This window comes from Lepus europaeus, chromosome 1 (assembly GCF_033115175.1).
Source record: "Lepus europaeus isolate LE1 chromosome 1, mLepTim1.pri, whole genome shotgun sequence".
NCBI lineage: Eukaryota > Metazoa > Chordata > Mammalia > Lagomorpha > Leporidae > Lepus > Lepus europaeus.
Window position 1 is genome coordinate 11,180,278 of NC_084827.1, and position 19,697 is coordinate 11,199,974.

A 19,697-nucleotide genomic window follows, 5' to 3' on the forward strand; every position below is an offset into this window, starting at 1 on the left:
GTTATTCTAACAGTTCTGGGGGCAGAGACGCTTGCATGGCTGGATGCTGACTTTCTTCCTGGCTTGTAGACTGCTGTATCTCCACATGGTGGTGAGGGGTGGGAGGGCACTTTCTGATGAGGGCATGCATCTTATCATGAGGACCCCACCTCAGCTAAGCCTAACTACTGCCCAAAGGCCACCTCTCCAAGTACCATCACATCGGAGGTTAGGATTTCAACATACGAATTTGGAGAAGGGGGATATAGTTCAGTCCATAGCACTTTCCAATGTGTTACCATGAACACAGTGGCTAAGACAACAACACTTATTATCTCATGTTTTCAGAGGGTCGGGAGTCTGGGCATGGCTATGCTGGGTCCTCTGTTCAGGATCTCGCCAGCCTGTGGTCCATTGTCATCTGGGGCAGCAGTCTTGTCCGAGACTCAGGGTCTTCTTTCAGGCTTATGTGGTAGTAGGCACAGGTCAGTGTTTTGTTATCTGTAGGACTTACAGTGACTTGCTCCTCCAAGTCAGCAGGAGGAAAGTCTCTCTGACTTCCAGACCTTCTTTAAAAGGGATCACTTGATTCGGTAAGACCCATTCAGTATGATCCCCCTTTAGATGAACTTGAAGTCAACCAGATTGGAACCTTACTTTTGTCTACAAAATTGCCTCCCTCTTAATATAACCATCTATCATATTCATACAAGGTTTCTTCAAAATGTTCATGGAAATGTGAAAACACTGTGCGTGAATTTCAATTTTTTTGCATCACAACAAACATCTTTTAATTTTATTTTCTGCGAGCTCTTTGATGTTCCCTCCTGTGATGCACAGGCCACCCTCCAGGGAAGGGGTTATCTGGAGTGTGTGTAGCAGGGAACAGGAGCCTTGGAGTCATCTGAGAATTCAGCCTGCTTCAGCTGCTAAGAGAGCCCGAGGGGTCAGTGCCTGCTTACTCTCTCTGTGAAGTCGGTGGGGTTGGCAGATTATAATGGGAAAGGGTCATTTGGAGAGCAGGATCAAAAATACCATTTTAAGTATTTGTGGCTGGTGACCTTAAGTTGTGAGAGTGCAGAAACTACAACGAAATTCAATCTGTAGATAAAAGTTTAATTGTGGCTCAAGGTGAAAATTTGAATTTATAAAAGGAAAAAATGTTATTGATAGGGCAGTTGCAGGGGACACTTCAGAGCCTGTCCTGGTGAAGGGGGCGTGGGTACAGGAAAGTTCACGTCCACAGTTTGAGATTCTGCTGCATACAGAGGTCCTGATTGAATCTGTTTGCAAAAAGGAACTGTGTACATCCACCTGCAGGTAGCTGAGCTCATGGGAGAAAGGCATGTTATAGTTCCTAATTGCTCTCGACATGGGGGGTGTAATTAAAATTAGAGAGATTTCTGGTCGTGTAACAGAGGAAAAAATGCTATGACTTGAGGTGTTGTTTTCCTGCAGAACAGTCAGTGTTTTAAACCTGCACCTGCCAGTGTGTTATTTTTCAAAACAGGAATGAAAGAATATCCATCTTCTGGGCAGGAAAATGTGCTGTCTGTAGCCAGTTGTCCTCACTGTTCTTTATTTCCTGAGGACTGTTTAAACCAGCTTTTACTTAATTTGATTACATGGAGTCTGTCTTTTAAAAAAAAAAAAAAAAAAGCTTTTTTGTTCCTGTTATAAACTAGTAGGTTTTCACTGTTGAACATAGACAAGGATAAAAGCACTTGTTATACTCTACTGGTACTCTCAACATTCTGCTATATTATTTTGTCCATATATTTCCACATTTAGCATTTGTACACAATTTTCTATTTTTTTCATTGAAATGATTGCACAGTGAGTTTTTGTAATGTGTTTGCCATTTTTTAAAGATTTGAAAGGCAGAGTTCCAGAGAGGCAGAGGCAGAGAGAGAGAGAGGTCTTCTATCTGCTGGTTCACCCCCGAAATAGCCGCAATGGCTGGAGCTGGGCCAATCTGAAGCCAGAAACCTGCAGCTTCTTCCGATGCAGGGCCCAAGGACTTGAGCTGTCTTCTACTGCTTTCCCAGGCCACAGCAGAGAGCTGAATTGGAAATGGAGTAGCCGGGACTAGAACTGGTGCCCATCTGGGATGCTGGCACTGCAGATGGCAGCTTTACCCGCTATACCACAGTGCCAGCCCTCTGTATTTACTATTTTGATGTAGATTGCAGACATTTTGTATATTAACAAATATTACACAGTAGTATTTAAAATTAATTATTTTATTTGAGAGAGACAGAGATGAAGAGAGATTTTCCATCCATGAGTTCACTCCTCAAATACCCACATCAAGGCTGAACCTAGCCAAAACCAGGAGCCCAGAATTCCATGAGGATTTCTCATGTGGGTGGGAGGGACCCAAGTACTTTTGTTTAAAATTTTTTTTTACTTATTTGAAAGAGTTATAGAGACACAGAGGGAAAGAGAGAGAGAGAGAAAAAGAGAGAGAGGAGAGAGATCTTTAATCCACTGGTTCACTACCCAGATGCCTGCCCATCTCCTCAGCCAGGGCTGGGCCAGGCTGAAGCCAGGATCTAGGAGCTTCCTCTGGGTCTCCCATGTGCATGGCAGGCACCCAAGGACTCTTGGGCCATCTTCCATTGCTTTCCCAGGCCGTTAGCAGGGAGCTGGATTGGAAGTAGAGCAGCCAGGACACAAGCTGCCTCCCATATGGACTGCCAGCGTTGCAGGTGGTGGCTTAACCTGTTATTCCATAGTGGTGGCCCTGGGACCTAAGTATTTAAGCCATCACCTGCTGCCTGTAGAGTTGCATATTTGTAGAAGCAGAGTAGCTGGGACTCGACCTAGATACTTTAATATGAGGTGCAAGTATCCCAAGTAGCAACTTATCAGCTGTACTACTGCCTTTCCCTGTAATAGCATCTTTAGTAGCTATTTAAATATGACTTAATTTGTTGAAACAATCTTATATGGGCTACTTTCAATTCTGCATAAGCAATCCAGGGTTACCTACCTTTCAGCAGTGGACTAGCTTTCACAATTGCAATCCTGTTTTCACCCAGTGCTCTTATGTTCATGGATACAGTGCTTGCTGCTTGCAGAAGTGAAACTTGTGTTTTATGTTTACTTTTTCCATGATTGGTTCCCAAGGCTACTTGTTGAGTTTTTAAATACCTCTTTTGTGAGCTAGAGGCTCTCATAAACAAACCACTTTGTTGAGACTGGGAGTATTAGCACTGGCACAATTTCCTAACTTTGCTGTGTGTTGCAGACTGCACGAGGCAGCCGAGTGGTCCAGCTGCACCTTAGTTCTGCACACAGACTCTGTGTGCAGCTTTGTGAATGTCTGTTTTTCTTTCCCCTTCCCTTCTGCATGGGCTGGTGGTGGGAAAAAAAAAAAAAAAAAAAAAAAAAAACAAAAAAACAAAAAAACCTGCGTCCAAACAAAAGTGAGCAACGGATCAATTTAAAGCCCAAACTTTAGGTCAGTTAGAGATTTAGCCTCTTAGAAACATGAGCTTTGCAAATGTGAAGAGTATTAGGATGGGAGGAGAAAAAAGCACTTAGTTATTGGGTGTCTTCCGATATCCAATGCAGTGACAGAGATAGTCATCAGGAGAACTTTGTGAATAATGAAAACAGACCCATGGAAGGGCCTGACTTCAGATATTGATCCCTCTTGACCCAGCCAAGTCTGTATTTTGGAAGTTCACTTCTTGGGCTCATGGAAATATATAGTTACAGGGTCTTAGTCCACCCGTACAAGGATGGACTGGGTCCGAGGAAAGGTAAGTGCGCCGCTCGCCCGTTCCCCAGCCTCCTGATCCCGGAGACAATCAGATGCAGTGGGGAGCCAAGTCTAGCAAGAACTCGTTTATTTCGCACGTAACAGATCCTTTTATAGCACAAAACTGCAGAGTCATTGGGGCAGGACTAAGGACCAACCAGTCACTGAAACGGCCATTTTATGGGGCGATTTCTTATAGGACCAACCATATGTCTATACAGTTGTTACTAGTTGTGTTACCTCCCTTGATGTTGCGTAGCCAATTAGTTTTGGTGATAAACGACTTTGGATTCCGCCCACCTTACTTCCTTTGGGCGCCATCTTTGAATTACCTCATGTAACTAATTTCCCCACATCCAGTGGTATTTTGCTTGTTATCATGATGGGCAGGAGGTGCTGCCAACATTTAGTGCCCAGGAGCCTGTGATGTGTTGGACAGTCTGATCTGTGAAGGGTCATCTTACCTGAAATACCACCGTGGTGTGGGGTGAGCACCTTTAGCCACTTCACGACCCTTTGGTTTCTTCTGAGGAATGGAGAGGAAAACATGAAACTATGGGCCTGAGTTTTTCTAAAAATTGTCTACTCCTCTCTCTCCATTTCCCATAGAGGTTCTGCATGGCTAAACCTAAAAGATACTGTTCTACATAAGAGAATGTGGGTCAGGAAAAAGTAGTACAGCACTTTTTAAGTCTGATAATTCTCTCCATCTCCACTTGGCCTACACAAGTTGAGCCTTTTTTTTTTTTTTCTGCTACAAGCCTGTCTGGTTGTTTGTCTCATAGGCCAGCTGTTGAAAGGGTGGACATCATCCAGTACTATGCAGCTGTTAGCTCAGCCATCCTCAGGGAGCACGTTTTTGCCAAAGAATCCCAGAAAAGGCCAGAGACAGGGAGTTGCAGGGAACACTGACTAAGTGTTTTCGGGCTATTTTATTCCCTGGCGGCTGAGTGGAAGCAGGGGCCACCGACATCATAACTCATCTTTGAATGTCAGAGCTGCAGGGGACTTGAGAACCATCTGGCTGCAACCTTTTATATTCTGAGAAAAGGGACCCAGAGTTGTGCAGTGACTTGCTCGAGATCACAGAAGTAGTGGTAGCGCCAGGTCTAAAACCCAAGCCGTTCTGTTACACCAGCAGCTTCTCCTTTGCTTATATTATGTACTAGTGAAGCTTGCTGGGTTTACACACTTGATCGGAGCCAAAAGGTCGAGAAGTCATGCTTTGCTGACTCTCGTTCCAAAATATTCCTCACCCCCACCAAGGAATTGCATCATTATTGCATTCAAATCTTAGGTACTTTCAGGGGCCATTGGCTTCATGGGCAATGGAAAAGACTTTTTTTATGACCAGAAAGAAGTTATCTATTTTTGATTCAGTAAGAAGTTTTCCACCATTGTCCAGTCATGAAAAAAATTCAGAAGCATTTCTCTACATTGAGTTTTGGGGAAAAAGTAAGTAAGCTGTTAGATAACAAGTCTAAACACGTGGGTGGTTGTATGTGTTTCTGAGAGAGACTGTAGAGCATCTACTGTTTGCTTGTTCTCACCTCAGTCTGCTAAGATCACAAGGTTCCACTCATGGTCTTTCTTAGAAGGAGAATATTATCTCCTTTTTTGACTTTCCTTGGACATTCTCCAACTCTACCAAGGCCAAAGCAAGAGGGATGGCAGGATTGGGGGAAAGGCACTTCCAACCACTGGTAATTCCCCAGATACCCACAGTAGCTGATTTATAGCCAGAACTTGGATCTAGGGACCCAATCCATGTCTCCCATGTGGCAGCAGGAACCTGACCACTTGAGCCATTGCTGCTGCCTCCTAGGTTTGCATTGGCAGGAAGTTGAAGTCAGGAGCCACAGGTGTATAGAATAGTATAGAATACAGGCATCAAACTGCTAATTCCAAACATCTGTTGGGGTTTGCGTCTCTAAATCTCATTTCTAGTAGTGTGACTTTTCACTCCCTCTGCTCCAAGGTATTCTGTTCTGCTCAGGCTGTTAAGTTCCAGTGTCATTTGGAGATAAGTGAAGGTTCGTTGCTTCAGCTGGTGGAAGAAGAAGGAACAAACAGGAGCAGACAACCAGTGGCTGCTCTGCTTCCAATATTTGCCACTGCTAAATGGCAATCCAAGGCAGAAAAACAAGATAACTATGTGGACGAGCGTGAAGAAGCTTTCGAGTTCATTATCCATGCAGGGTTTTCTCAGTCACTTTCCCCTTACTGTAGCACCATGTTATATCTGGGTCAGACTCTCTGTGCATTTGCTTTCTCTGTGCTACAATTCTGAAAAGTAGATTGTGTTTCAAATTTTCAGATGGGTAGAACACAAGAGTTATTTGCCCAAGGTTACTGCTAATACTTACGTGGCTGATTTAGAATGTTTTCTGACTCTGGAGTCTAGTAAAATTCAGCTCCAAGTGTCTGAGTTGCATCATTTCAGAGAGCAGGACCGTACCTGTGAAGTCTGAGAGAGCAGCAGCCCGTGTGAAGCTCTCCTGGCTTGGCAGCCTGTGGGATTCCTTTAGCTCCTATCTGGCGGTGATGGGCACCTCCTGGCTGTGAGTCACTCCCTGTGCATGTAAGCAGGGCAGACGGCACCTGGCACTTCTGAGGCCTTTCCCTACTCCCTGATGTGGCACTCTCGGGATGAGATTATCTCCACGATGCATATGACATATTTGGCACACAAATAAAGCGTGGGTTTCTAGGAAGCGTGCTTGCCATCCTCCGCCCCCCGGGAACTTTATGACTCCTTTTAGTTTTTCATAACGGACCTCTTTGGCACTGGATCTTGCCTGGGAGGCAGCATTGTTCCGTTGTAAAATATATGTGCTGTTCAGAAAACTCTAGAGGTGTTCCCAGGGACCCTCCTCAGGCCCCCATTGGTGATCTTTATGTTTAGTTGACTCTGTTGTTTCAGAGTCTGTGAGGTAAAGAGCTCCACCCTTAGATTTTCAGTTCTTCAGACTTCACTCATCTGTGGTTTAGAGCCTGCTATCATGACCCAGCGTTTTTTTGGAATGACAAAATACTAGATTTGGTTTTTTTAGGGTGGGACCCAAGAAGAAACAAACAATGAGTGTCTTAGCGTGTGCTTCCACTGAAGGATATGAGGGAATGCTCTGGGTGCTGAGAATGGTCAGCATCTGTGGGGAGCGGGCAGGAGGAACCCAAGAGAAACCTATGGCTGAAGATCCTGAAGATTTGCTTATATCAGGAGGATTTAAAGGGTTGAAAACAGCAAATTGAAGAATAAGGGACCAAGAGAAGGGTATCAACAGGGCTAAAACACCAGTTAGGAAGACTCTATAGAATTTGACCGGGATATGATGAATAAGAAATTGAAATCTGATTTATCTCTTACTGAGGGAGTTTGGACTTAGACTGCATTCTATTGGGAATGTTGAAAGTGAATGCTTTCTGGGCCTTGGCATGTAGTGTAGACCAGGCAGAACACCCTGATGGGTCTCCAGTGCTCCCATCCCTAGAATAAGGAACAGAAGTGGAGAAGGGTGAGAGGAAACAAGTGACTATCAAGGTGGCTCCTGCTCTCTGAGTGCTTGGTCTCCACAGCTCCCCCGCCAGGGGTGGAGAGGTGGGAACTGCAGATTCTGTACCACCTCGGCCTTGAGTGGTTGATCCCATTGTGACTGTGAAAGGCTTCCACGTGTTGGTGAGATTCAGCTATTTGATGTGGCAGAAGAGGCAAGAAAAGGACTCGAGGGATGCTTTGAGTTTCTCAGAACAAATCAAAGAGAACTTCTCCATCTGATATGCATATTTCTGGCCAGCCCTGCTTACTCTAAAAAGGATCTTAAGAATTTCTTCCATTAATATGAAGAGATTGCTGTACTCTTGGGTCCAAGTTGAAATTCAAAATGTATTACTTCTCTGCAATTAGGAATCTGAACCCAAGTTCTCTTTATGAATGACTGGGTGGCAGTGCCCCAAACTGAAAGTGCTTGAGAAGGGAGCAGAAAGCAAGGAGCCTCCATCCTCCTCCCTGCTCTGGCTTGTGAAGATCGATGCAATAGTGGTGTGGATGTGTTTTGTACTGTGTAAAGCACTGTGCATTGGACATACGTGGTGCTATTATATTTTCTTATCATTACCTTTATTCCTATGGAGACTGGTTGGATATCCTTAGTCCCTGGAAGGAAAGGACCTCCACTAGGCTAGAGGTTGTTTCAGGTTCAGGAAGAACTAAGGAATATATTCTGGGGACGTTTGCAGCTTTAAATGTAAATGAGTCAAGAAGCAGACAGATTGGCCTTGTGCTAACTGCGTAATATAGTCCTCCTTTGCCATGTGTGCGGTATTTCCCCCTTAATCTCAATAACCATGGTGATTGTATTGTGGTTAGACATGCTTCAAATGAAACAGCAGATTTTTTTTTTCACACCACATTCTAAGAAGAATTGCTATAGTTCATTCAGGATTGGATTGCATTTGGAGAAAGTGCATCTTTAACTCGTTTTAATGATGAAAAATCATGTAGTTTAGAAGGAATTAGCATTGATGCATGACCTTTGAAGCATATGTTTAATGTTCCACATTCATATTTATATAATGCATACATTTAGGGTGACGTGTGAAGATTTTTTTTGAGCAGTTTAAGGTTCACAGCAAGATTAAACAGAAAGTACAAAAATTTCCCATTCATCTTCTGCTCTTAAACAGGCATAGCCTGCCCCATCAGGGGCAACATTCCCCATCAGGGTGGTCCATTTATTACAACTGATGGACCTGCGCTTGACATATCAGTATCACTCAGTGTCCACAGTTTACATTAGGATTCACCATGGGGGTTGTACATTGTGTGGGTCTTCAGTGTCACCCAAGAATCTTCTATATTCTGCCGATTCATCCCTCCACTCCCCCCCAGGATGCCTCTTTTTACAAAATAGATTTATAATTTATAATAGAGTTCTCTTAAATAGCATCCCCCAGTGCCTTTAGAATTTAATTAAAATATTTCACAAGCTTCTTTTACATATACAGTACAGCACATCTGGATAGTACCAGCCAAAGTCTATATGTTTTGTAATAAGGCTCTTAAAAAAAACAATTTTTGTTACTGCTTGTGAAGTTTCAGTAAATATCACTTCACCAGAACAAAACTCCCCCAAAAAACAAAGAACCCCTTAAAGCCCCAAAACTTCTGTGTAATAGAGTTCCAAGGGCTCAGCCCCTGATATTTTTTTGGACAGGCAGAGTTAGAGAGAGAGACAGAGAGAAAGGTCTTCCCTCTGTTGGTTCACCCCCCAAGTGGCTGCTACGGTGGGTGCGCTGTGCCGATACAAAGCCGGGAGCCAGGTGCTTCCTCCTGGTCTCCCATGCGGGTGCAGGGCCCAAGCACTTGGGCCATCCTCCACTGCCCTCCCGGGCCACAGCAGAGAGCTGTACTGGAAGAGGAGCAACTGGGACTAGTACCCAGCACCCCAACAGGGACTAGAACCCAGGGTGCCAGCGCCACAGGCAAAGGATTAGCCAAGTAAGCCGTGGCACCGGCCAGCCCCCGATTTTTTATTTAGAGAAATGTGTAATGCATCCGGATTTTAGTCCCAGAAAAGAATCGGATACCCTTGAAGTTCCACTGCAGTGAGGTTTGACCTGTGCGCCATTTCTTCCTTGTGACTTTAACAAAGTTGCCTTTTTCCTCCTGATTGGCATTGAGCCTTTTCTGTGTGGTCATTGCAGGGCCCTAGTGTAAGAAGCATTCAGGTCTGGGAAGCTGGGGAGGCCCCTTCTCTCAACGCAGAGGGCGGACTGAGGGCAGCCTGGTGGGCGCCCAGGGCCCCGGGCGGCTCCTCCCCTCCTGAGCAGCACTGCAGTATGTGTTGTGCCAGAGGGAGGCCTTGGTTTCGAGAAGGAATTTGAGGTGCGGCCTCAAAATTATTTCTTCTGGGGATGTCAGTTTGGCCCACCACTTTCCCTACCTCTGTGGCTTCAGTCTTTGGGACTTTCTGTGCTCCTGGTAAGGCTCCTAGCTCTGATTTATCAGTACAAAGCTTTCTTCCCTACCTGCCTGGAGTGAACCTCTCAGCCAGAGGCTGGCGGCAGGGGGAGTTCTCTTTTCCAGGCAGGTCTTGAGCTTTGGACTCTTGCTGCCAGCCGTCTGCTCCTGCTTTCTGAACCCCATCATCTGCTACTCCTACCTGCTTGTCTGCCTCACTGCCCCAAGGCAGCAGTCACAACGACCAATCCATACAAACCCAGGAAGCAAAAAGAAGGTATTTTCCATCTTTATGTCGCCTGCAATATTTTAGAGCATTACAGGGTATAATCACTGAGTAGGTAGCAATGATCTATGAATATTTGTGTGTGATTGCTACTATCTCTGCTGGCAGTGTTGAACCCTGGACCCATGGAATCCTCCTCTGACCCCTACAGACTGACTGCAGGGGTAGGTGAGCCTCCTGAAGTCAAGGATTGGGGTTTTATGTTGTATGTGTTGCTCTGGGTGTCTCAGAACGGTCTAGTCTTCGTTAGAGTCTCCAAAGGGCCCATCAATCAAAAACAAAGGAGACAAGCTATTGATCGAGTCTGAAGTCCACTCTGTCATTCCTCTCCCAACATGCCAGCTTCACTGGTAAGGAAGTAGACTCCACATGAGTTGGAGTGACAGCCAGTGAACTGCAGGGCTGTTCTTGGAATCACACTTACCTGGTCCAGGTCACATTCTTCCATTAGCCTGTGCCCAAAAAGGGATTGTAAAGGGTGTGCATTGTGGCACAGCGGTTTAAGCCCACCACTTGGGATACCAAGCTGGTGGGAGTCCCGGCTACTCTGTTTCCGATCCAGCTTCCTAATAATGTGCCTGAGAAGGCAGCAGGTGATAGCCCAAGTCTTGGGTCCCTGCCACTCACTTGGGAGACTTGGATAGAGGTTTCTGCTACTGGCTTCAGCCTGGCCCAGCCCTGGCTTTTGTGGGCATTTGGGGAGTAAATCAGTGGATGGAAGTTCTCTTTCCCGCTCTCTCTGTCACTCTGCCTTTCAAATAATTTTTTTTAAAAGAGTTGTTTATCTGTCAAATCGTTCAGTTGAATACATCTGAGAGACAAGTATTCATCTGATCCAGACAGCTTCAGAACACATTCAACGGGTACTCTGAAGATAGGGGCACAAGACAATAGGGCTTGTTCCAGGTAACCCTTTCTCATCTTGGCACAGCACTGTCCTTGTAGGACTTTCCCCATCTTTCTGCCACCCCCACAGTTTCTTGCTTCGAGTTGCTGCTCCCTGTGCTTGATGAGTGAACCTCAGGGCTAATGCTGGGAGAAGCTCGCTTAGTTGCACTATGTAGCTGATTGCTTTGAGCTCAAGCAAACGGAATCTATTTCCATGCTTCCCAAGCCCCACCGCCAACCACATTATTCCCCTTTCTTCATCTCTATGATCTCAGATCTTGGAGCAATTGTTAGCAGCAGGCAGTGGCTCAGATCTTAAACCATTTCTTCCTTGCGAGGCACCTTGAACATCTGCTGGTGACCTGCAAACACAAGTGTACGTGTTGCAGAGCCATGGTAATTTTTTTTTAAAATAAATTATTACTGAAAGCTTGGCAATTTTCCCAGTTGCACTCACTTATAAATTTGATTGTACATTCTAAATATTTCCTGGCACCTATTTATAATTGTTGGGAGACCTAGGCTCTAATTCAGGTTTATTGCTGTTTGCTAAGCTATGGTAGAATAATAATAGAGCCAAATGAGATAGTGGTTGAGTGCATGTGATCCACTATCTGGGCTAGGCATTGAGGGGGATGGGTAAAAAGATTTCCATCTGAGTCATAGGTTATAAGGCCAGATGATAAAATATTTGTCAATGAAAGGCACATCAAAGACAATAAAAATTGTCTAAGATATATGAGAAGTCTTCAAAAAGTTTATGGAAATACACATTTTATGGGGCCGGCGCTGTGGCGCAGTGGTGCAGTGGGTTAAAGTCCTGGCTTGCAGTGCTATCCCATGTAGGCACCAGTTCGAGTCCCGACTGCTCCACTTCGGATCTAGCTCCCTGCTAATGTGCCTAGAAAAGCAGTGGAGGATGGCCCAATCCCTTGGGCCCCTGCACCCACGTGGGAGACCTGGAAGAAGCTCCTGGCTCCTGGCTTTGGATCAGCTCAGCTCTGGCCATTGCAGCCATTTGGGGAGTGAACCAGCAGATGGAAGATACCTCTCTCTCTTTCTCTCTCTCTCTCTCTCTGTCTCTACCTCTCTCTGGAACTCTTTCAAATAAAATAAAATAAAATCTTTTTAAAAAAAGAAAATGCATATTATGAAAAAACTATGTATTTCTAAAATTTTGTGTCAAAATAAACTTATCTTTTTAAATTTATTTATTTGACAGGGAGAAGGAGAGGGGGAGGGAGAAGGAGAGAGGGAGGTAGAGGAGAGGGGTGGGGGAGAGAGAAAGAGAGAAAAGTGTGCATGTGCACTCTCATCCACTATTTCACTTTCCAAATGCTCACAATAGCCACAGCTGGGCCGGGCCAAAGCTAGGAGTAAGGAATCCAATTCTGGCTCCCATGTGGATGGCAGGGACCCAGTTACTGGAATTGTCACTTCCACCTCCCAGGATACACATGAGCAGGAGGCTGGAATTGAGCGCAGAGCCAGTTGTTGATCCTAGGCACTCTGATACGGGATATGGGCATCCTAACCTTTGTCTGAACAGCTAAGCCAAACACTCACCCCTAAACTTACCTTGTAATACCTGTCTTACAAGCTGTTTGAAATCCTCTCCTACTCACTTGAAACACTGTAGCGGTGTAGGGAAGTGAAAGATCAATTTAAGCCGTGTCTGTTCAGCCTGATTTTATGAAAGAAGTAGATTTGTTTTGTCTTACTTTCCTGATGAGTTAAGAGGAAAATGAAAGAACAATCTAGGAAAAAGTTTGGGAAGCCGGTATGCAGGTAGAAAATGCCAGCATTTTGTTTTTTAATTATCTCAGCTTTTACAAGCACGTTTAAAATGATTGCTATGCCATCGAGGTACTAGTGGTGTGCATGCATCATTTAGTTTAACCTCTCTTAAAGGAAGTTTGGAGGATGGAAGCCTCTTAGGTTTACAAAAGGTTGTGGTTACAAAGCTATATTGCTGGCCGGCGCCGCGGCTCAATAGGCTAATCCTCCACCTAGCGGCGCCGGCACACCGGGTTCTAGTCCCGGTCGGGGCACAGATCCTGTCCCGATTGCCCCTCTTCCAGGCCAGCTCTCTGCTGTGGCCAGGGAGTGCAGTGGAGGATGGCCCAAGTACTTGGGTCCTGCACCCCATGGGAGACCAGGAGAAGCACCTGGCTCCTGCCATCGGATCAGCGCGGTGCGCCGGCCGCAGCGCGCCAGCCGCGGCGGCCATTGGAGGGTGAACCAACAGCAAAGGAAGACCTTTCTTTCTGTCTCTCTCTCTCACTGTCCACTCTGCCTGTCAAAAAATAAAAAAACAAAAAACAAAGCTATATTGCTGCTCAGATAAATAGGATTGGAATGAAATTATTATGTTTAAGATTAAAAGGGGACAGGATGTTAAATGCAGGGTCTTTAGTGAATGGGAAGATAAGACCTCAACATAGGTTCTTTTTTTAAAAAAAAAAAAAGATTTATTTATTTATTCGAAAGTCAGAGTTACACAAAGAGAGGAGAAACAGAGAGAGAGCTCTTCCATCCAATGGTTCACTCCCTAGATGGCTGCAACTGCTGGAGCTGCGCCGATCTGAAGGCAGGAGCCAGGAGCTTTTTCCAGGTCTCTCATGTGGGTGCAGAGGCCCAAGGACTTGGGCCATCTTCTGCTGCTATCCCAGGCCACAATAGAGAGCTGGATTGGAAGAGGAGCAGCCGGGACTAGAACCGGCACTTCAGGCCAGGGCGTTAACCCGCTGAGCCACAGTGCCGGCCCCTCAACGTAGGTTCTTAAAGAAAGGTGCCAAGTGTCTTCACTGAGTTGGGTGAAGAACGTTCATGTTCTGAGTCAGAGGGTTAGCCCTGAAAGGCGATTTCTTTGAACGTGGACTCTGTGATATGACTTTGAGCCCTTTGGCAGAAGCATGCGTTGTTTCAGTAAAATCTCCACTGTTGATGTAGCACAGAAAGTGGTCCCAGGAGCTTCTCCATCTAACAAACCCCAGCAAGCTTCTGCACTTTTAGTGCGGAAGGCTGTGTGTTCATGGGGAAGGGACCGTCTGTGATTCTGTCATTATCCAGCTTGGAGGCTGACTCCAATGAGGAAGTGCAGGCGATTTGGAGTCAGCTGGACTTGGGATGGAATCTCAGTTCCACCTTTCATCAACAGTGCAACTCTGGGCGAGTGACTTAATGATCCTGAGCTCCAGTTTTCTCATCTATAAATGTGGCCGTGACTTCCTTGTAGAAAATCACCCAGCTCTTTTTCTGGTATCTAACATATAATGCTTAATCTATCGGTTGGGTTTAGCATCTAATCCAGCCAAGGCTATTATCATTGATCATCAATATCATGTTTTTGTATTTGTCAGAACCTCTCCTGTTGAGTTGGATCATGAGATTCAACTACCTCGTTCCTAGGAGAAACAGTGTTGGAAAAGTTCGGTCAGTTTGAAATCAGAGGGCTCCAGTTCAGGATTTTTCAGCAGGAGCTCTGAGATTTTGGACAATGGGTTTAAATTCAGTTTCATGGGATCACTGTGAGCACTAAATGAGGAATGGGCTATGAAAAAGTACTTTGTAGACCCATAAAGTTGGATTAGAATATTGGGCAGAATATTAACATATGATTATGCCGTTGTCTTTGAAAGAATTAAACCAAGTTTCCGTGATGCTTGAGTAGTTTGCTAAAGTGCTTGCAGGATCTGGAAAGGCTCCCTCTCTGAGGCTGGCTTCCTCCTCTCTGGTGTGTGACCTCCAGGGTCGTAATGACTGTCTCTAGCTGGCTGCCCTTGTTGATGAGCTGATCCTGGCCCAGTCCCTGCCCTAGCAGTTGGTCTGTCTGCTAAGTCCTGGGGCCAAGGACTTCCAGCTGGAATTAATCTGCTGGGCTCAGTCGTAGCATGTGGTCCCACTGCTGGGGTGAATCTTTGCAATCACAAGTCTCTTCCCTCAGCCTACTCACTGTTTCCACTTTGCCAAGTTCCTAGGGGTGGGGGCATGGTTAGCACAGTTGATCCTTACTTCTGAAGATATTCTTTTTTCTGGGGAAGGGAGGGGAGGTAGTTTATGATAATACACTCGATAACAACTATGGATTCTTTAGGCCTGCCTGTCATTAGAGCTAAATTGTTTGGTAACATGATAATTACCACATCATCCAAAGTAGAGGGCGTTCAGGGAAGGTTAGCAGAGTTAGAGAAAGTTTATTACTGGTTATCCAGAGGCTGTTCATAAAAGCGTTCATTAGTGCAGCTCAGGAGAGAGAAAGCAGCGGATCAGCAAAACGGCCCACCTGGGCAGCATTGCCTTGCCTCAGGGTATATAGGAGTCTGGTGGTGCAGCAGGGCCAGAGTTGACCTTGAAGTTCAGGGGACAGGGTTGTGGCTTAGAAATGCGAGGACTGTGAGTTTAACTCTTGCTTTTGCATTTTACATTCTGTGTTATTTGTTTGTCTTTTTGTTATCATAATTTTGGTCTTTAAGGGAATCCCACTTGCAGAATATTTGGCAGCTATCAGGAAACTGGTATATGGGTCTCTGGGGAGCTCCTTAGGGACTCAGAGCTGACTTCAGGTTGTTGTGCAATCAGGAAATCTGGTTCCAATCAGCCTGGCCGCTGTTGTGCTCCTTCCTGCTCAGAGTGTGGGCCGTAGACAAGCAGCATTGGTTGGGAACTGCTTAGAAATGAAGGATTGTGGGGCCGGTGTTACGGTGTAATGGGTTAAGCCACCACCCGTGATGCCGGCATCCCATGTGGGTGCCATTTCACATCCCGGCTGCTCCACTTCTGATCAACTCACTGCTAATGTGCCTGGGAAAGCAGTGGAAGACGGCCCGATTACTCGGACCCCTGCACCCACTGGGAGACCCAAATGAAGCTCCTGGCTCCTGGCTTTGAGCTGGCCCAGGCCTGGCCTTTGCAGCATCTGGGGAGTGAAGCAGCAGATGATGATTCTCTCTGTCTCTCCCTCTCTCTATAACTCTGCCTTTCAAATAAATAGGGGGAGAGAGAAAGAGAGAAATGAAGGATCATGGGTCCTACCTAAATATGGGAATCAGAGTCGAAGTCTTAAGGTCCCCAGGTAATCCATACGCACGTGGAAGTTTGAGAAGCACTGGTCCAAATGGTAAGCTCAGGGAAGGCCTGGACTTTTTCTGTCTTCTGACTCACTTGGCATCTCTAGGACCTATCTAAAATTTAGCACATGGCAACTGCAAAATATGTGAATTTTTCTCTCATCTGTGGCATTTCTGAACTTCTAGGAATTTTGTAAACTTCTAGGGCCTAAAGTGGTGTAAAGTTGTGTAGGAAGAGGGATGGTAGGTGGAAACGGAGTTGACCTTTGATGGTTGAAAAACTGATGTGAGTATAGACTCTCAGTGGTGACGATGGCTTTGAGTGTAGAAGCCTTTGACTTACTAAGTCAGAATCTCTTATGGAGGGCCGTAGACCTTGTGTGTTTTTAAAAATCCCTTCATGGGGCTTGCGCCGTGGCTCACTTGGCTAATCCTCCACCTGCAGCGTCGGCATCCCATATGGGCACCGGGTTCTAGTCCCGGCTGCTCCTCTTCCAGTCCAGCTCTCTGCTGTGGTCTGGGAAGGCAGTGGAGGATGGCCCAAGTGCTTGGGCACCTGCACCTTCATGGGAGACCAGGAGGAAGCACCTGGCTCCTGGCTTCGGATCAGTGTAGCTCTGGCCGTAGTAGCCATTTGGGGGGTGAACCAACGGAAGGAAGACCTTTATCTCTGTCTCTCTCTCTCACTGTCTAACTCTATCTGTCAAATAAAAAAAAAAATCCCTTCATGGGCAAGAATGTTTGCTACAATATTTCATATAATAGAAAAAACTTTACTGTTAAGGGGAAATGGGTAAGTGTAATAGAATACTGTCCAAAAATTAAAAAATTTTTGAAAAAAAGAAATTTGAAGAAGGATGTATGATGTACTATTTGTCTAAAGTTTAAAGTATGTATACTTTATTTACGTATATATAATAAGAGACTGAAGGCCTAAATAGGAAAGATAAACACCAAGTTCAGGCTAGGGGTGAGCTTTGAGAAGGAGGAAGGGGTGTGGATAGGTGCTTTAACAATACCCTCTTGTTTTATTTCTTTAAAAAAAAAAAAAAGACTAAGCAGAGCGGGGCGGGGGTGTGTGTGAGAGAGACAAGAAGAGGAAAGAAAAAATGTTGCAGCAGTGGTCAGCACTGTGGCTCAGTAGGTTAAGTCTCTGTCTGCGATGCCAGCATCCCATATGGGCACCAGTTCAAGTCCTGGCTGCTCTACTTCCAATCCAGCTCCCTGCTAATGTGCCTGGGAAAGCAGTAGAAGATGGCCCAAGTCCTTGGGCCCCTGCACCCATGTGGGAGACCCGGAAGAAGCTGCTGGCTCCTGGCTTCGGATTGGTCTAGTTCAGGCCATTTCAGCCATTTGGGGAGTGAACCAGCATATGGAAGACCTGTCTCTCCCTCTCTCTGTAACTCTGCTCTCAAATGAATAAATAAATCTTCTTAAAAATTTTGCAGCAGCCAACGTATAAAATTGTTCACAATATAATTCTGTATAATTTTTCTCAATGTTTAAAACTTTTTTTGTAAGAAGACTAGCATAAACCCCTCTTGGTAATTGTGATGCTGCAGTTGGCATTTAATGAGGGTTATTGCCTTAATTCCTCCTAATGATCTTCCAGCTCTGAATGTGTGTGTACTCAGAGAACCCCCTCCCATCTACCTTCTCTTGTTCTTGTTGATCACCGTGCCTGTCAGGATAGGTCTGCCGCCTTCCTACATTCTGTCCTGATGAGATGCAACCACTTCATGTTTGTGGTATCAGCGAAACCCTTACTTCTAACTTTATTTTTAAAGATTTATTTATTTGAAAGACAGTTACAGAGAGAGGCAGAGACAGGGAAAGAGGTCTTCCATCCACTGGTTCACTCCCAAAAATGGCCACAATGGCCGGAGCTGGCCTATCTGAAGTTAGGAGCCAGGAGCTTCTTCTGGGTCTCTCACACAGATGCAGGGCCCAAGCACTTGAGCCATCTCTTCTGCTTTCCCAGGACCATTATCAGGGAGCTGGATCCAAAGTAGAGCAGCTGGAACTCAAATTGGTGCCCATATGGGATGCCACTGCTGCAGGCCGGGTCTTTAACCCACTGTGCCATAGCATCAGCCCCCCTCCCTTCTAACTCTTTAGGGACCTCATACTCAGTGGAACTAGCCTGCAAGGGCCTCCTCTCTGCCGTCAGCCTCTCTCCTTTATTAAGGCACCTTGGTCTGTCCTACAACCATCCTAACTTTAGAGCTCTAACTTTACGACATCTCCCACCTCCTCTTCCTGCATTCATTTTCATAACATCTTCATTGATATTTCAGGTGATTCCCAAGAATTTTCACTGCATATCCCGGATGTCACTACTTGCATTTGTAGTCAGTTTTCTGATTGCTGGATTTTCTTTCTTAAGCTCCTTTTTATCTAGAAGTGTCCCTACCATTTAATTAAAAAAAAAAAATGACAAAGCTTAATCAGTAAAGATGTTGGAATGTGATTAAGGGAAAATTAAGGAGGCAACAGTGGCTCTACTGCTGGCAAAGTAAACTTTCAAATTTTATTTTATTAGTATTATTAGTATTATTTTCAATATACCCTATAGCAATGGTTCTAAACCAGAGCTGGATTTTCCTATGATATACATTTGGCCGTGGGACAGTACTACTGGGATCTAGATGATAGAGGCCAGGAATGCTGCTCAATTTCTATAATGCATATAACAACCTCACCTTCCCCTTATAAAGAATTATTCTGTCCAATGGGTCAGCAGTGGCAAGGGCGAAAATCCCTGCTCTACAAGTCCTCGGACTATGAATATGCCTCTATTGAGGAGGGTGGAGTTTTAGCTCTTTTAGGGTGGGACAATGGAAGAAGGGCTTGTAGAAACCCCAGGGAATGTGTCTGTATATGTAAATATAGACTACTGCTTTATTGCATCCATAGCATGGTGGGGCCTGGGAACTTCACGACATTAAAGATGAAAGCTGGGAAGACATGAAGGAGATTAAAGAAAAACTGGAGAACACAGTGTAGGGAATGGGGAGAAAAGAAAGAAGATGCATCTAATGCTTTTGAACTTGGCACCTTACTGTACATAGCACCCTCATGCTATAGAAACACAGGATGTAGCTTATTATAAAATGTTACCAATGCACAGTGTGGTGGATCATTACAGTAGTGACCCCTGGACAATCAAGCTGTTCCCATCCTTTGCTCACCAAGCAGAGTCTGTTTTCCTACCCTCTGAGTCTGGGCTGGCCTAGTCTCTTGCCTTGACAAAAACAGTGTAGAGAGAGTGACGTTGTGCGACATCTGAGACCATTCAGCTTTGCTCTTCTCCCACTGTCATGTGAAGAAACCCAACCCAATCTAGCCTCCTTGAGAAAAGGGCCCAGGTGTCCAGCCATCCCAGACCAGCACAGCCCCCAGCTAACCCTCCACTTTGACATGGCTGCTTCAGGAAACTCAAACTATCAATTCCTCCACCCGGCCCACCCATAGGGTAGTAAGAAATAAAGAATGATGGTTATGGGGCCAGCATTGTGGCAGAGCAGGTAAAGCCGCTGCTTCCAACACCAGCATTTCCTGTAGGCATTGATTCAAGTCCTGACTACTTACTTCACTTCTGATACGCTTCCCTGCTAACAGCATGGGAAAAGCAGTGGGAGATGACCCAAGTATTTGGGCCCCTCCCATCCACATGGGAGACCTGGAAGAAGTTTCTGGTACCTAGCTTCAGCCTGGCCCAGCCCTGGCCATTTGCTGCCACCTGGG

General features: G+C 45.5%; 1 protein-coding gene across 1 annotated transcript in view; it reads left to right on the forward strand.

The window, feature by feature from the left end:
* Positions 1 to 19,697, forward strand: part of CREB3L2 (cAMP responsive element binding protein 3 like 2) — a 133,445-nt gene that overhangs the window by 59,843 nt on the left and 53,905 nt on the right. The gene's annotated exons all lie outside the window — the stretch shown is intronic.